Source organism: Oryctolagus cuniculus, chromosome 9, assembly GCF_051225735.1.
Source record: "Oryctolagus cuniculus isolate XC-2025 breed Fujian yellow rabbit chromosome 9, ASM5122573v1, whole genome shotgun sequence".
Classification (NCBI taxonomy): domain Eukaryota; kingdom Metazoa; phylum Chordata; class Mammalia; order Lagomorpha; family Leporidae; genus Oryctolagus; species Oryctolagus cuniculus.
The window spans coordinates 59,505,949-59,520,374 of NC_142875.1; the positions used below are offsets into that span (position 1 = coordinate 59,505,949).

The 14,426-nt window shown below is 40.4% G+C and overlaps 1 long non-coding RNA gene across 15 annotated transcripts in view; it reads right to left on the reverse strand.

Annotated features, from left to right (window-relative positions):
• Positions 1 to 1,564: 1,564 nt before the first annotated feature.
• Positions 1,565 to 14,426, reverse strand: part of LOC138843694 (uncharacterized) — a 240,821-nt gene continuing 227,959 nt past the window's right edge. For 13 of the 15 annotated variants that reach the window (XR_016212876.1, XR_016212870.1, XR_016212872.1 and 10 more), the window contains one exon: positions 11,071 to 11,489. This is a non-coding gene — a long non-coding RNA (uncharacterized LOC138843694). Of the gene's footprint in view, positions 1,626 to 11,070; positions 11,622 to 14,426 lie in introns of those variants that run through there. The other 2 variants (XR_016212867.1, XR_016212866.1) reach the window with 2 other exon arrangements.

The following is a 14,426-nucleotide window of genomic DNA, read 5'->3' on the forward strand; positions in this document are numbered from 1 at the left end:
TTATTTATCAAGGATAAATAAGAAGACTTCCAACCCAGGAAGCCTCCTCTACAGCAGCCACAGTGAGCTCACCATCCCTAGAGCTGCCATTCTCTCACCATCTCATTTGTCTTTAATAATTATGTCAGTTATAAACTGCTTGAAATTAAGCCAATACATAACACATCATTGTGTCCTTAAGAATGATAGCATCATATTTTCTTTATAGTATGTCATCAAGTAATATATTTTGATTGGCAAATGGATTGATTTTAAATGGCCTTAAATGTTTCTCCAGATTTTATGTAGGCAAATTAGCCTATAATCAGATGGCATTCATATCAGCAAATGAATTTCTACTAACCATAACATCTATGCCAGAATTCTATAACACATCGTCACTGCAGAATAGATTAATCTCAGTCAAAAGTCAACATTGCAAAAAACTAGAAACAATTTTAATGGTTTTAGTTAAAATTTGTCATTGAGATTAGTATTTAGAGTTTGGAAATTCAGTGGTCAAGAAAACGGTAACCAAATGTTAATCTTCTTTTCACTGTTCTCAAGAATTTTCATTCATTTCTTTTTAGGAAAGCTATTAAGGAAGAGGAGAAATTGAAGACAGAAGCTGAACGAAGAAGTCTTTCAATAGAAAATAACTGCAATCAAATAACTCTTGCCTCTTTTTGAAAATCACACCTAGAAATCAGAAGAGAATGAAGAAACAGAAGGAGGAAGTGTCAAACTCTAACATTCCCAATACTTGAATATAGAGTATAATGAACTAAGTCTGCTTGTCAAGTCTCAGCAAACATTTCTGGAAATACCCATTAGCCTCTTCTTTCTCTGAACAACTGACTGTTCTAGCAGAGTGATAATTCATAGCAACATATTTTAATTCAACAAAGAGAATGAAAATCCCCCTTTTTCCATCTTACCAAAATGAAGGCATTAATGGGATCAAATTGTCATGTTCTGAGGGATTTCTAGAACTGACATTCTGTCCCCAGCTCTGGGATAAAATTGGTCATGTCTATTTGTTAATACATATTGTAAACACTTTCAACATCTTTTGTGAACATTTCATAATAGCCAGATAAGGGCGTTGTTTTTTAAAAACCTTTTGAAGTGTAAAGAAGAGCTTGTGTAGCCTCTCTTCTGAATAAAGGAATGATTACTTTGATTGTTCTTCCTAAAGAATATTTTAATATTATGAATGCATTATATCATGTGTATTTTAACTCAACTCAACTATCTTTTATAGGCATCAAGAGGGCTCTTAAGAATACAATAAAATTTGAACTAAAATTCCACAAAAACTAAGATAAAATTACCTATCAGTGAATCCTCTTTGGAGAGTGTTTTAGAGAGTTTGAAAAGGGACGTTGATGGATTCCTGCAGATGAAAGTTTAAGAAGTAATAATATCTGAGCTGAGTGGGGGAAAAAAAGATGCTGAAGTGTTCCCAGTGTATTCTGCTGATGTTTTAAGTTCTGCACTGTCGTAATTGGAATGGGATTTCATTACAAGAAGTTTTTACCCAGTCACATCAACTGCATCCTTGTAAGAATGATGGAGACGAAGCGTACCTGTTATGACCATTACCATCACATCTCCAGGGAAACAACTCAAGGAAGCCATCCATGCTGTAAAAGTGAGGAGGGAAGCATAAGGCACTGCCAACAAGCTCAACACTCCAACATACTTGAAGCTTTAAAATTAAATAACTGAAAAACAAGTTCACAATTCTGCTTAAATAAACATGCGCAACACAGCTCTATTTCTTTTTTATTCCAAGGATTTTTAACACAAAACAGCCCATTTCCCTTGAAAAATGTTGTTTGTATTTCTAACTTCTTCAAAGACTAGGGAGGCTAAGATTGTCCACTGTACCGCAGTTTAAAGTTTAGATAAGTTTAAAATTAGCCACAAACACAGAAAATTCCTTCCATCTCCAGTTCTATAAATATAATTATTTGTGCCTCTTTTCTGTTTCTATTTTAGCTTCCAGAAGTATGTAGCTAAATCATGGTTAGGCAAGATTTGTTATAGAAATATGTTTTAGACAGTGGCAAAATTCCCATTCCCAGACTTTCCACCTGGGACATATGGTTTCCTTCTTGTCCAGGGCTGTCTTTGAAATTCACAGGCTGTTGCTGCAGTGTGCTAAGTGGTTAAAGGGTAAAAGATGACTTCGGATGGATTTCCTCCCACCCCATACGTTTTAGTCCTCAGTCTAACTCAATCTGAGAGAAGCAGCCTCCTGCTTTATGGTCCCTGTTTGGTGAGGAAATAAGCAGCTCCCTAAGCCCACACCACAATCTTCAAGAGAACGCTTGCAAATAGAGAGCAGGTCAGGACAACCATCTCTAGAGCTGGACTAGCTCAACACTTGCTGTGATGTCCTTGGAGCTGAGTGGAGATGGGTAAGCCTAAGAAATTCCTTAAGTCACAGTTAACCAGTTGCACCTGGTTTGTACTTGCTATCGTGACCTTCTATGGAAGGTAAAAATGCCAGCCTCAGCCATCACTAGCGAGGCCCCAAGACCTGAAGAGAAAAAAGGTGAAGGGTCATTTTCTTTTTTTTTTTTTTTTGACAGGCAGAGTTAGACAGTGAGAGAGAGACAGAGAGAAAGGTCTTCCTTCCATTGGTTCACCCCCCAAATGGCCACCATGGCTGGCATGCTGCACCAATCCAAAGCCAGGAGCCAGGTGCCAGGTGCCTCCTCCTGGTCTCCTATGCGGGTTCAGTGCCCAAGCACTTGGGCCATCCTCCACTGCCTTCCTGGGCCACAGCAGAGAGCTGGACTGGAAGAGGAGCAACTGGGGCAGAATCTGACACCCCAACCAAGACTAGAACCTGGGGTGCCAGCGCCACAGGCGGAGGATTAGCCTAGTGAGCCACGTTGCCGGCTATTTTCAAAACCCCAAGGAGGGGGCCAGCACTGTGGCGCAGCGGGTTAACACCTTGGCCTGAAGCATCCCATATGGGCACTGGTTCAAGACCCAGCTGCTCCACTTCCGGTCCAGCTCTCTGCTATGACCTGAGAAAGCAGTAGAAGATGGCCCAAGTCCTTGGGCCCCTGCACCCATGTGGGAGACCTGGAGGAAGCTTCTGGCTCCTGGCTCCTGGCAGCTCCAACTGTTGCAGCCTATTGGGGAGTGAACCAGCAGATGGAAGACCTCTTTCCCTCTTTCTGCCTCTCCTCTCTCTGTGTGACTCTGACTTTCAAATAAATAAATAAATCTTTAGGGGAAAAAAAAAAAAAACAAGGGACAGATTCTTTCGTATTTTTAACCACATAATAGATACAACAGACTCCTCTTCTCTGACCCCATCTCCACTGAGGCAGCTGAAGCTGGGGTCCCCTGAGAAGCACAGGAAAGACAGAGGCCTCTTCCCTCCCAAAAGGTATGGGAGGAAGCAAGAGTGGGGGCAAGGTGGTTCTCTGCATTCCTGGAACTCTCCAAGACTAGAACTCAAGCCACCTTTGCTTTCTATCTATCTATTCTATCCTCAACCCATTCTCTTCTCACTCCACTGACCATCCTTGGAAAAAAAAATCCAGACCATTGGCTCTAGCAATCAGAAAGTATTCAGGGCAAAAATGTATACAGTTATAACAACATAAAATTGCAACTGCACAATTAGGTATGAAAAGGAAGCTTTATAAAGAAAAACATAAGAAAGTACAACACATCGGTGGCAAGCTTGTGGGTGCTCCCTACCAGGCCCCGTCCATGGCCACAGAGCACTGATCTGAACTGTCGCTGCCAACAGAACGGCAAATCCCTCCCTTACTCCCTGTGTCAATTTTCCATTTTCATGTAATTGTGCTTTAGAAAATTACCTTTCTCGCAAATAAGGTGCCTTTTTAGTTGAGAGATTTTTGTGATGCTTATGGGTCTTTTGTGCAATATTTCATTAAGCTTTTGCATATTCTGATTGCTAACAAAAAGCGGAAATGAACATAGTTATGTCTGGCATGATCATAAAAAATAAAAATCCTTTGAACAAACCTTTTTCCAAGAGTTTGGTTTGTGTTATATACATTTCTTAATCACAAAAATATATACATGAATTTTTAATAGCCCCACGCCTAGTCTTTTGAAATACACGTAGATTTACAAGATAGACAAAATATAGTCTACAAATTCCTTTCAGTAGCTAAAATTCTATTGTATTGATGAAATTACAGGAAAGGGTTCATTTTCTGATTCTGTCTTTGGGTTTTCTGAAATCCTGCTTGCTGGCTTACTCACTAATTTGGTAATTTGCAATAGGTTTCCCAGTCATTAGTGCAAATTAGCAAGGTTTAGCTATAAAGTGAATATTAATATCTTCATTTAAAACCATTGCACGCGCCCTTCTCTTGTTTCTAAGGACAAGTTGCTTTTTTAAACCTTGAGTAAAGGCTGTATGAAATACTTGAATATGATATTTATGAAAAGGCATTTGATAACGGATGCATCATTTTTCATCTTCAACAAATAAAACGTCAGTGTCTTTGGTAATATTGTATTTCAAAAGCCCCCAAGAATGACAGGAAGTCCTACGCACATACTGTGTGATATTAAAAGAATGTGGGTCCATGGCTAGAAAGGATTTTCTAGTCCAGTCTGTGCAATAACCACTTGATCACACATCTCGCCTTCATCTAAGCTCCTGATGGCAGAGTTTGTACTTCTCATTTGCTAGCTGCAAGCCTTCTACTCAGCATCCTTCGCAGGCTCTGTGGCTGTTGCCTTCAGCTGCATGACTTCTGGGGCACACTGGAGAAATGTTACCCTCGATCCATGACCTTTCTAAGATCCTTTAGTGTCTACCAAAGTTGTCACCATGGCACTCTCTTGCCTTCATAATTCTCCCTGACAACCACTCCTCCTCAACGCTCACTTTCAATACAGGACAATAATTTAAGTGCACTCCAGAGACCTCCACTGTCAATGTCTTTTTTTCCTAACAGAGGCAACACTGGCATTTTCCCTGTGAATACACCAAAACTGCCAACCTTCTCTTCCTTTTAGTAAGACCTCCCAGGCTGGTACTTTGTCTGTGGCTTCACCTGACCCGAGCCTCAGAGAATTCCAAAGATTTCTCGCCACTTCCTTCCTAAAAGTGGCATTATTTAAACTGAGTGCTTGTCATCCATCAGCTTGGAGGCAAAAATGATCACATAAAACAGTACCCTCATAAAAAGAAAGATGAGTGTACCCACTGAGCCCTCCAAACAAGACAGATGGATGTGGCATCAGAGCAGTTCCTTGCGTTGTTTTTTTTTTGGTTATCATATCACCTCTACCTGAATGGTTCTACAATTCCTGAAAAAGTCTGATTTAGATTTGAATCCATGCTCTGACAAGTGTGGATAGTAACATTACCTCAAAGTCTGTAAAATTCCCAGCACAGAGTTGCACTTAAATACTCACAGACAATTAAGTTACTATCAGAATTGAAATTATTGAAAAGGTAAGTGTCTCAATGTCCACCTGGGTACTTGTTGCGGCCCCAAGATGAATCACCAATAAAACAGTCATCCACAAGATTTAGGCTCCTAAACCAAAAGGGACTCCGATCAAAAGCAGCATGGCACGTGAGAGGAAGAGTGACAAGTTGTCTCTGAATTCTTTTAGGAATTCCAAGACTCTTCAAGAAACAAGTTGACGGTTCACACTGACACCAAAGGACCAGGTGAAGGAAACATTAGGGTAAGATTTCAGAGTTAAGATGGATAAAGTCAGAACAGGAATACAGATGGAGGGGCAGGTGATAACCATTGAGGACCTCAACTAAAAGTTCCAGTTTCCATTTCTTTCCTACAAGACAGTGAAAACGAACTGGGGTAGACAGCGCAGGTACAAAGGGTCAGATACAGGGAGCAAAGAAGATAAAAATGCCTTCAGCCTTATGAACTATTTTTTAAATGCTGCATAAATACCATTCGAATACTACCACATTTGGAAAGCACCTGTCTTCAGTGCCTACCTGGAAGACCACATTTTCTGAATAGCAGTTCTATTTCCTAAAAATCAGGTACCAGCTACCCAAAGTCACACTCCCTGCTGTATAGAGAAAGCTGTCCAATCCAACAGCTGTGTGTCCTTGAACTGTGCAAAAGAATGACCCTGTGGGGGCAATGGGCCTCTGTGGAGTGTCCCTTGGAATCACCTCAGTGTGCCCTCTCCAGCTGCAGTCAATCTGTCAGCAGCCTTTGCTGGGCATTTGCCCATTGACGAGCTTGTCCTCAAGGCTGTGGGCAGTTGTGGGAACCAATGTGGGACTCTTTCCAAGAGAGAGGAAGATGCTGCGTCACACATTCACAAATGTGTGTGAGCCTTTCTCTGCACTTGATCTCTTGTTATTACACTTTGTATCTTCCCTGCAGCCACCATCATGACTCATCTATAAATTTTTAATATTTTAGCATAACATGTCTCCTCTTTAAACTCTTCATGCCTATTCTTAGAATTCATTAAACTATTTCCCCTCAAGTTATCACATACTTTCCACTGGTCAAGGTGCACCCACTTCAAAACTTCAGTTCCAATGTCAGGTTTAAGGGCCTGGTCTAGGGAAGAAAAAATTAAAAAGGAAAATGAGAGAGATAGAAGTGAAGTGAGAGCCTCATGAAAAGGTAAAATCAGAACAGACTGCAATGAAGCTAAACTGTCTATTCATTTGAATCAAATGCTGTAAATTTCTAAGTATAATGTTTGACAGTAAACTGTCATCGAAGCAACAGACTCATTATAAAAATGCTAAGGGTATATAAATCTCATTGACTGCTTATCATTAACTGCACGGGTTGCTGATAGGAAGTGCCTGGTTATAATTTATATTTCACTAATAAGGTCCATTTTAGAGTACAGCTGTCAAATCTATTACTCACCTTTCCCCAGCTTTATAGTTGCTCTGGACAGCACTGAAATTGAATGTTAAAAGTGTGGTTTCAAGTATTATCTTTGCCTCTAATATCTCATCCATGCATACTGAAGCTTGATTCACCTTTAATCAGAGTTCAACAGCCAGATTGTTGTTTGGAAAGCAAGCCGAGAGAGAGAGGGAGAGAAAGAGAAAAGGGCGGGGGGGGGGGGGGCTGACTTTTGAAAAGGCAAGATCCAAAAGAATTATTTGCTCACTTTCAAAATGTAAAAGGCTGACATTAATGATTTTGATGCAAGGTTTGGGGAGGGTTTGGGGGGACGGGGATGGTTTCTGGTCACCATGAAGAAATCTGATAAAAATTTATTACTCTGTACTTCTACTACAGTTATCTGGTTTATCCTTGGGCCTATTCAGGGAACTCCAAGCAGTTTAATCCAGAATTATGTCACTTATCCACATTGTAAGTTATCCTTCAAATGATGTCTAGAGCAGAGAATATGTCCAAGGAAAATATTAATACAAACACAAAAAGAAAGCAACACAATGTGGAATAACCAGCACACTTCAGGATCCACACCATTGATATGTAAAACAGTCTCAGTAAATTTTGAGATATTTTCATATTTTTGTGATATGATAAGTGGGGTGATGTCATATCTCTAATGCACCAGTTCGTGCTCACTGGAGGCTTCCAAGATACCAAGGAAGAGAAAGAAGAAGCTTCTAGTATGCATCAAGCAGATATGTTGGGCAAGAATAGGAATAGAAGGGCATAGAGAATTGAGCATTGCCAAAACATTAAATCATAAAGAATAGGCTCAAAGTAATCATATCACAGAGCCTCTAAGACCAAACCAGCTCTGAACTGAAGAGCCAAAGTGTGACAAGTCTACAATAAATCCCAGTTGGTAATATTTTGTTGTCCCCAGCCAATTGGTATTGACTATTGCTCTGGTTTGAATATTCTCCCATTCCCATCCCAGATTCAGGAATTTCATTCCCAAAGTCATGTTAACAGTATTACAAGGTGGAAATTGAGGCCAATTATGTAATCTGGAGGTGGAGTCTTTGGGAAGCACTTTGAACGTAAAAGTAGAATCCCCAGCACTGAATGATGGTGGCTTTGTTAGAAATCAAAGATGACTGCGCTGTCTGACTCCTGCCACGTGATGCCCTTCACTGCTGGGGAACCGTGCTTGGAACTCTGCCATCACCACAGACTAACCCAATGGGTTTACCTGATCTTAGACTGTGGATCACCAGCACTGTGAGCTGAATAAACCTTCTCTTGTAAATTGAGTTGCTTCAAGTATTTTATTATAGCAATAGAGAGCAGACTAATGCAACTACAAAATGCTTCTTCTTTGAAGGCTCTATCTCCATGTATTTTACAAGAGTGGTATGTATGAGCTATCTCTGACACAAAGGATTGTGCGTTTTAATCACAAAATCATTGGATTTCTTTTTTTAACTTTTTAAACTGGTTTTTAACAGATTCAATATAGAATATTGAATATAGAATATAAAATATATTCATAGAATGCAATTATCCATCCCTTCCTCCCTCCCATCTTCTATATTTTTTTATTTTTTGAGAAAATTGCTGAATTCCCAGTACTGTGCACCAGCAATATTCTGAAGCAGTTCCCTTGGAACCTCTTTGGGTGTTTTCTAAAAACCAATGCTACTATTTGGAAGATGAGTAAGAACTGTGTTACACCAAGTTCTGCTACAATGGATCTGGGCCCTCAAACCCCAACTAGATCCTTCCAATCAAAATCTGCAAGATGGGAAACATTGTTGTTAGTGTTCTTGAGTCTTTGTGTCAGTATCCTATCACAGTTTTCCCTATATTCTGTTACAATTGCCCAAAAACGTAGCACGAGGTAACAGTTCTTTACCCAGAAATCTTAGAATCTCTATCAGATACCCATCTTAGTGTTTTCTCTAATAATCTGAAGATTCTTCACCTCCCCTTAGAATCTTCCAGCTGTTCCATCTCTGATACTTTTTTAAGATGTATCTACTTATTTAAAGGTTAGATTTACAAAAAGAAAGGAAGAGATACAGAGATAGAGAGAGACCTTTCATCTGCTGGTTCACTCTCCAAATGGCCACAATGGCCAGGGCTGGGCCAGGCTGAAGCCAGGAGCCAGGTTATTCTTCTGGGACTCCCACATAGGTGCAAGGGCTCAAGGACTTGGGCCATCTTCCACTGCTTTCCCAGCCACATTAGCAGGGAGCTGGGTCAGAAGTGAAGCAACCAGGACTAAAACTGGTGCTCATGTGGGATGCTAGCATTGAAGGCAGCAGCTTTATACACTATGCCACAAGCTGTCCCCTCCATTTCTATTCTATTCAACCACCAAGCATTTGACTTGCCACTCCTCTATCTGTGCTGTAAATCCTTATCTACCCCATTCTTTTTAAGCTCATCTGCAGCATTTTAGCAAGATGAAAAGAGCACTATTGCATTAGACAAGCCGAATGAAATCCTGCTATGAACATCACTGGATATTTAACCTGGGGGGAGAGGGGAGTCACTTAACCTCTCTGAGCTTTTTTTCTCATTAGTCAAATGAACATGTAAATGTGATGCAATGTGCCCCTTTTCAAAAGTGCTCCCCAGTTCACAGCTGCCAAAGCAGTGTCCTCAGCTCTGTTCCACTTAGATTTGACATCTTCTCAAGGATACACCCAGCTTTATAGTCACTCAGGGGAGGCTGCAGCTAGGCTGCTGGAAATGTGTAATTGCTACCCTCCAATTGCCATTTGTCACAATCTCTACTTTGAAAAAAAATCTCTGATAATGCATAAAAAGCTAAGTTCTGTTGCTTGGCACCCAAGGCCCTTAATGATCTGGTTGACCCTGCCTGCCTGTGTGTAATCCCACCCAGCTCACAGCATCTCCCACCAACTACACACACACACACACACACACACACAGAGAGAGAGAGAGAGAGAGAGAGAGAGAGAGACTTTAATCCTCAGAAATACTGAATAACCATGCTCTCTTTATTCTCAGTATATTTTTACTCTTCTGAAGAGCTCTTTTTTTTCCTTTTAATTTTTTCTTTGCTTTAAATTGCTAGTCAATCTTGAGGTTTCAACTCTAATTCTATACCAATCAAGAAAACTTCCCTGACCACTCCTGACTCTTGTCCTACGCAAACCTGAATTCTCCTCCACCCATGTTCTCCCTGAAAATCAGACACTCAATTGCAGCATTTATCATTAGTAAGTGTTGATTGCAAGTCTAGCATCCTCCTAGACATTCAACTCCTTAAGGGACTATGCTTCTTGATTGTCTCATCTCCAGGGTGTGCATAGCATCTTGTTGCTTCCCAATAAATATTAGAAGAAGATGTGAATGTTACCAATCTTTTGCATAAACCTCTTCAGAAACTTCAGAAAGACTCATTGTTGTTCAATTTCATGGCTACATAAAGATGGCATTGATCTCATATACATTCTTCTGAGACTGTGTCTGTAATGAGAGCTGAATAATAATTTGTTCAAATCATCTCGTGCCAATGTAACTTCATCTGGAAACTTAAGAGAATCGACTACATCTATGAAGTCACATAAGCCCTCAGACTCATAGAGGATCAAGGTGTATGACCATCTAATTCACATTCACTGAGTCACTGACTCCCCTGAGTAGGGAATGGAGGGAAAAAGATGAAGATAGCAATTCACTGACCCTGGGGATCAATGAGCATTACACGAGGAAAAATGATGCTCTTTAATGTCTGGCCACGTGCCTAATTTCAGCCAGATATTTCACTAAGCTGAGAAAGTGCATACCATAAAACCATCTCCATGGGTGGAAAATAATTCGATGTATACATACCATGGATGGAGGAGTAATAAGACTTCCTCAACTGGATAAAACACATATACAAACTACAAAACTAAATGCATCTAGATGGTCTAATCTGACCAAAAATACAGTGAGAATCAAACCCAGATGTGACAAGCAGTACAAATAAAAGAAATAAGACAATCTCCCCCTAATTTCAACTCACCTCCATATTACCATAAACCAGTGACAGTATGCAGTTCAACTGCAAATGCTGAGACAACAATAGCCCCACAAAGTACTCCAGAATCGCCAGACATGTTAAGCAAAGAAAAGCCATTTTTATTTTTTGCTGATAAATGGTTTAATCAAAACTAACAGATGAGGCAATACATTTTGAGAACATTTTGTTGTTCAGATCATAGGGTCAGTAATTTTCTTTGGTGCAAACACATTACATTGTAACTGAGTGTGTGTTGCAAAGAGGGAGGGGTGGGCTGGCAAGGAGGAATGACATAGATTTTCTGCAATCAGTATTGTATTAAGTCCTATCCAGAAAATATTTTATACTCTTTTATTTTCTTTTATTTTTAAAAAAATTTATTCATCTATTTGAAAGGCAGAGCTACATAGAGAGAGAGGCAGGGATAAAAAAAAGAGATCTTCCATCTGCTGATTCACTCCCCAGATGGCCACAACAGTCAGGGCTGGGCCAGGCCAAAGTCCAGGAGCCAGGGGTTTCTTCCACGTCTCCCACCTGGGTGCAGAGGTCCAAGGAGCTGGTCCATCTTTTGCTGCTTTCCCAGGCACATTGGCAGGGAGCTGGATCAGAAGTAGAGCAGCCAAGCCTCAAACCAGTGCCCATATGGGACGCCAGTGCTGCAGGTGGTGGCTTTATCTGCCATGCCACAGCACTGGTCCCCAAAATATTTTATATCCTTAAATTTCAAAATGCTGTAAGAGGGGAAAGGCATCAGAATTGAGAGGTTTCCTATGATTCTGTGAAAGGGAATCAAATAGCAATGCAACATTATGCTTTATAAACATACATATACATACCCTCCACACACTTAAAAACACACACACATTAGAGTAATAAAGGATTGCAAGTTAAATGTCAATTAAGTTTCCAAAATTCAACTCATCTAGTATATGGTATGAGTCCAACTTTGGTAAATAAAGTAAATGATCAGGTAGTCATATTACTGTCATGTGATTCGTACAATTCAGTTCTGTGAAAGAGATGATTCCAAGCTGTTCCTTAACAAGACAGTGGTTTTTGTGGCCAGCCAGCTATGTGTTACCAATAAATGCCTTCAACATGTGTAGCTGGGTAACATGTGGTTACAGATTTGCTACATGTTACTGTACAGTTTATAACCTTCAGAGCTGACACTTCTAGAAACATAGGCTGTGTGTTTTAGTGGGAGAAACAGTCTGTGTTCATGTGACACATGTGTAACACATGTTCATGTGTCACAGGATAATGACAAACTCTCACATTTATAGAGGACTCATAACTTTCAAATTTCTCATACACTATCATTTTAAACCTCCAACAACCCTGAGCAGCGTATAAGAAAGCACTACTTCATTTCTCAAATGATGACACTGAGGCTCAGAGACATGTAACAGATGACCCAGGGTCAACTACTTTGGGGGAAATCTCTTCCTAGATTCCACAAGATCTTCCAACTCATGCAGAACTTCTGCAACCCTCATCACTGCCCGGGGGAATTTTGCAGGTGCCGAATCAGGGTTTTTTTTTTTTTTTTTTTTAATGAGCATAAATTTCCAAAGTACAGCTTATGGATTACAATAGCTTCCTCCCCCCCGTAACTTCCCTCCCACCCACAATGCTCCCCTCTCCCACTCCCTCTCCCCTTCCCCTTCACATCAAGATTAATTTTCAATTATCTTTATATACAGAAGATCAATTTAGCGTATATTAAGTAAAGATTTCCACATTTTGCTCCCACACAGAAACACAAAGTGTAAAATACTATTTGAGTACTACTTATAGCATTAATTAAACACCTAAGAGTAATTGTGTATTAATTACAGAGTTCAACCAATAGTTTTAAGTAGAACATAAAATGCAACTTTTGCATTGTTGTGGCTTCCCCCCCAACCTCCCTCCCTCCCGTGGCCCTCCCCTCACCCACTGCCTCTCCCATTCTGCCCTTCAACACGTTTCATTTTCAATTACCTTCATATACTGAAGATCAACTTAGTATATACTAAGCAGTGATTTCAACAGGTTGCACTCACACAACCGAACCAGGTATAGGGTATTGTTCGACTAGTAGTGTTGTTTTTGAGTTTCATAGTTAAACACATTAAGGACAGAGATCCTGCATGGGGAGCATGAACCCAGTGACTCCCGTTGTTGATTTAACAATTGGCACTCTTATTTATGATGTCAGCAATCACCCAAGGCTCTTGCCATGAGCTGTCTAGGCTAGGGAAGCCCTTTGAGTTCACCAACTATGAATTTGTTTAGTCAAGGCCATATCACAGTGGAGGTTCCTTCCTCCCTTCAGAGAAAGGCGCCTCTCTCCTTGCGCATCATGGATTTGAATGTCAGTTCTACCAATTACCTCCTAGGACTACTGTGAGGATATTGCCAAGTTCTCTGTCTCCTCAGACTTCAGAAAGCTGATATAATCTCAGAGAGGCATGGTATGTACTACCTGTTGAATATTTCTCTTTTAGCGATATCCCCTGAAGGTGCTGGAGGCTCTATAGCCACATAGGGCAGAAGCACAAAGGAACAATCTCCAAGGCATGAGACTTCTAGACAAATGGCCGTCCATGTTTACCCACATAACCCAGGACTAAGGGATGTCACAGCATCTGAGACTTTCATGGCCAAAGCCAAAACTTGGAACTTTCCTGTTAAATAGGATTTTAAGTACAAAAACTAGGAGAGTCCAAAGCAAACTCAGACAATTGGTGTATGCCAGTTTGTAAAATTTCATTATGATCTTCAGACACAAAATTTAAAGACACCAAAGCCATTTGCAATGCTCTTCCATTCTATTTCCAATTTACTCATCAATAAAAATTTTACCAATGATTCGCACAAGTCCACTTACAGAAGACATGGTTTGGGACAGCATTGTGGCACAGCCTGCAATGTCAGCATCCCATATGGGTTCTGCTTCATGTTCTAGCAGCTCCACTTCTGATCCAGCTCTCTGCTAATGTACCTGGGAAAAGCACTGGAAGATGGCTCTACACCGTGGGCCCCTACCACCCACTCAGGAGACCCAGAAAAAGCTCCTGGCTCCTGGCTCCTGACTTAGCCTGGCCCAGTCCTGGCCCTTGTGGCCATCTGGAAAGTGAACCAGCAAGTGTCATGTGTTAATCTTAATTGTTAAGTGTTTGGTGCTTCAAAATAAGCTAAGTAGTAAAGAATACATTATTAATTTAGTAAGACATCAAATTTGCCATCAAACAATATGAATACAAACAATAAGCATCTATACTTTACTGTGAAAAAGACAAAGCATGCAATGAAGGATGAAGAAATTACCTGTAGCCCACATGTTTTTCAGAAGGGAAGGAGTGGACATTCGAGAAAAGAATTTTGAATGAGAGATGTTTTAGTCAACGGAACTTAACTGAATATAAAGAAGGAAAGGATGAGGCTTGGGCCAGGCTGAAATAAGATACTCCCACCAAAGAACAAGGGACACAAAGACTGGGAGGCAAGAAAAAGCATTGTACATTCAGAGAATTGGACAGGAAACTCAA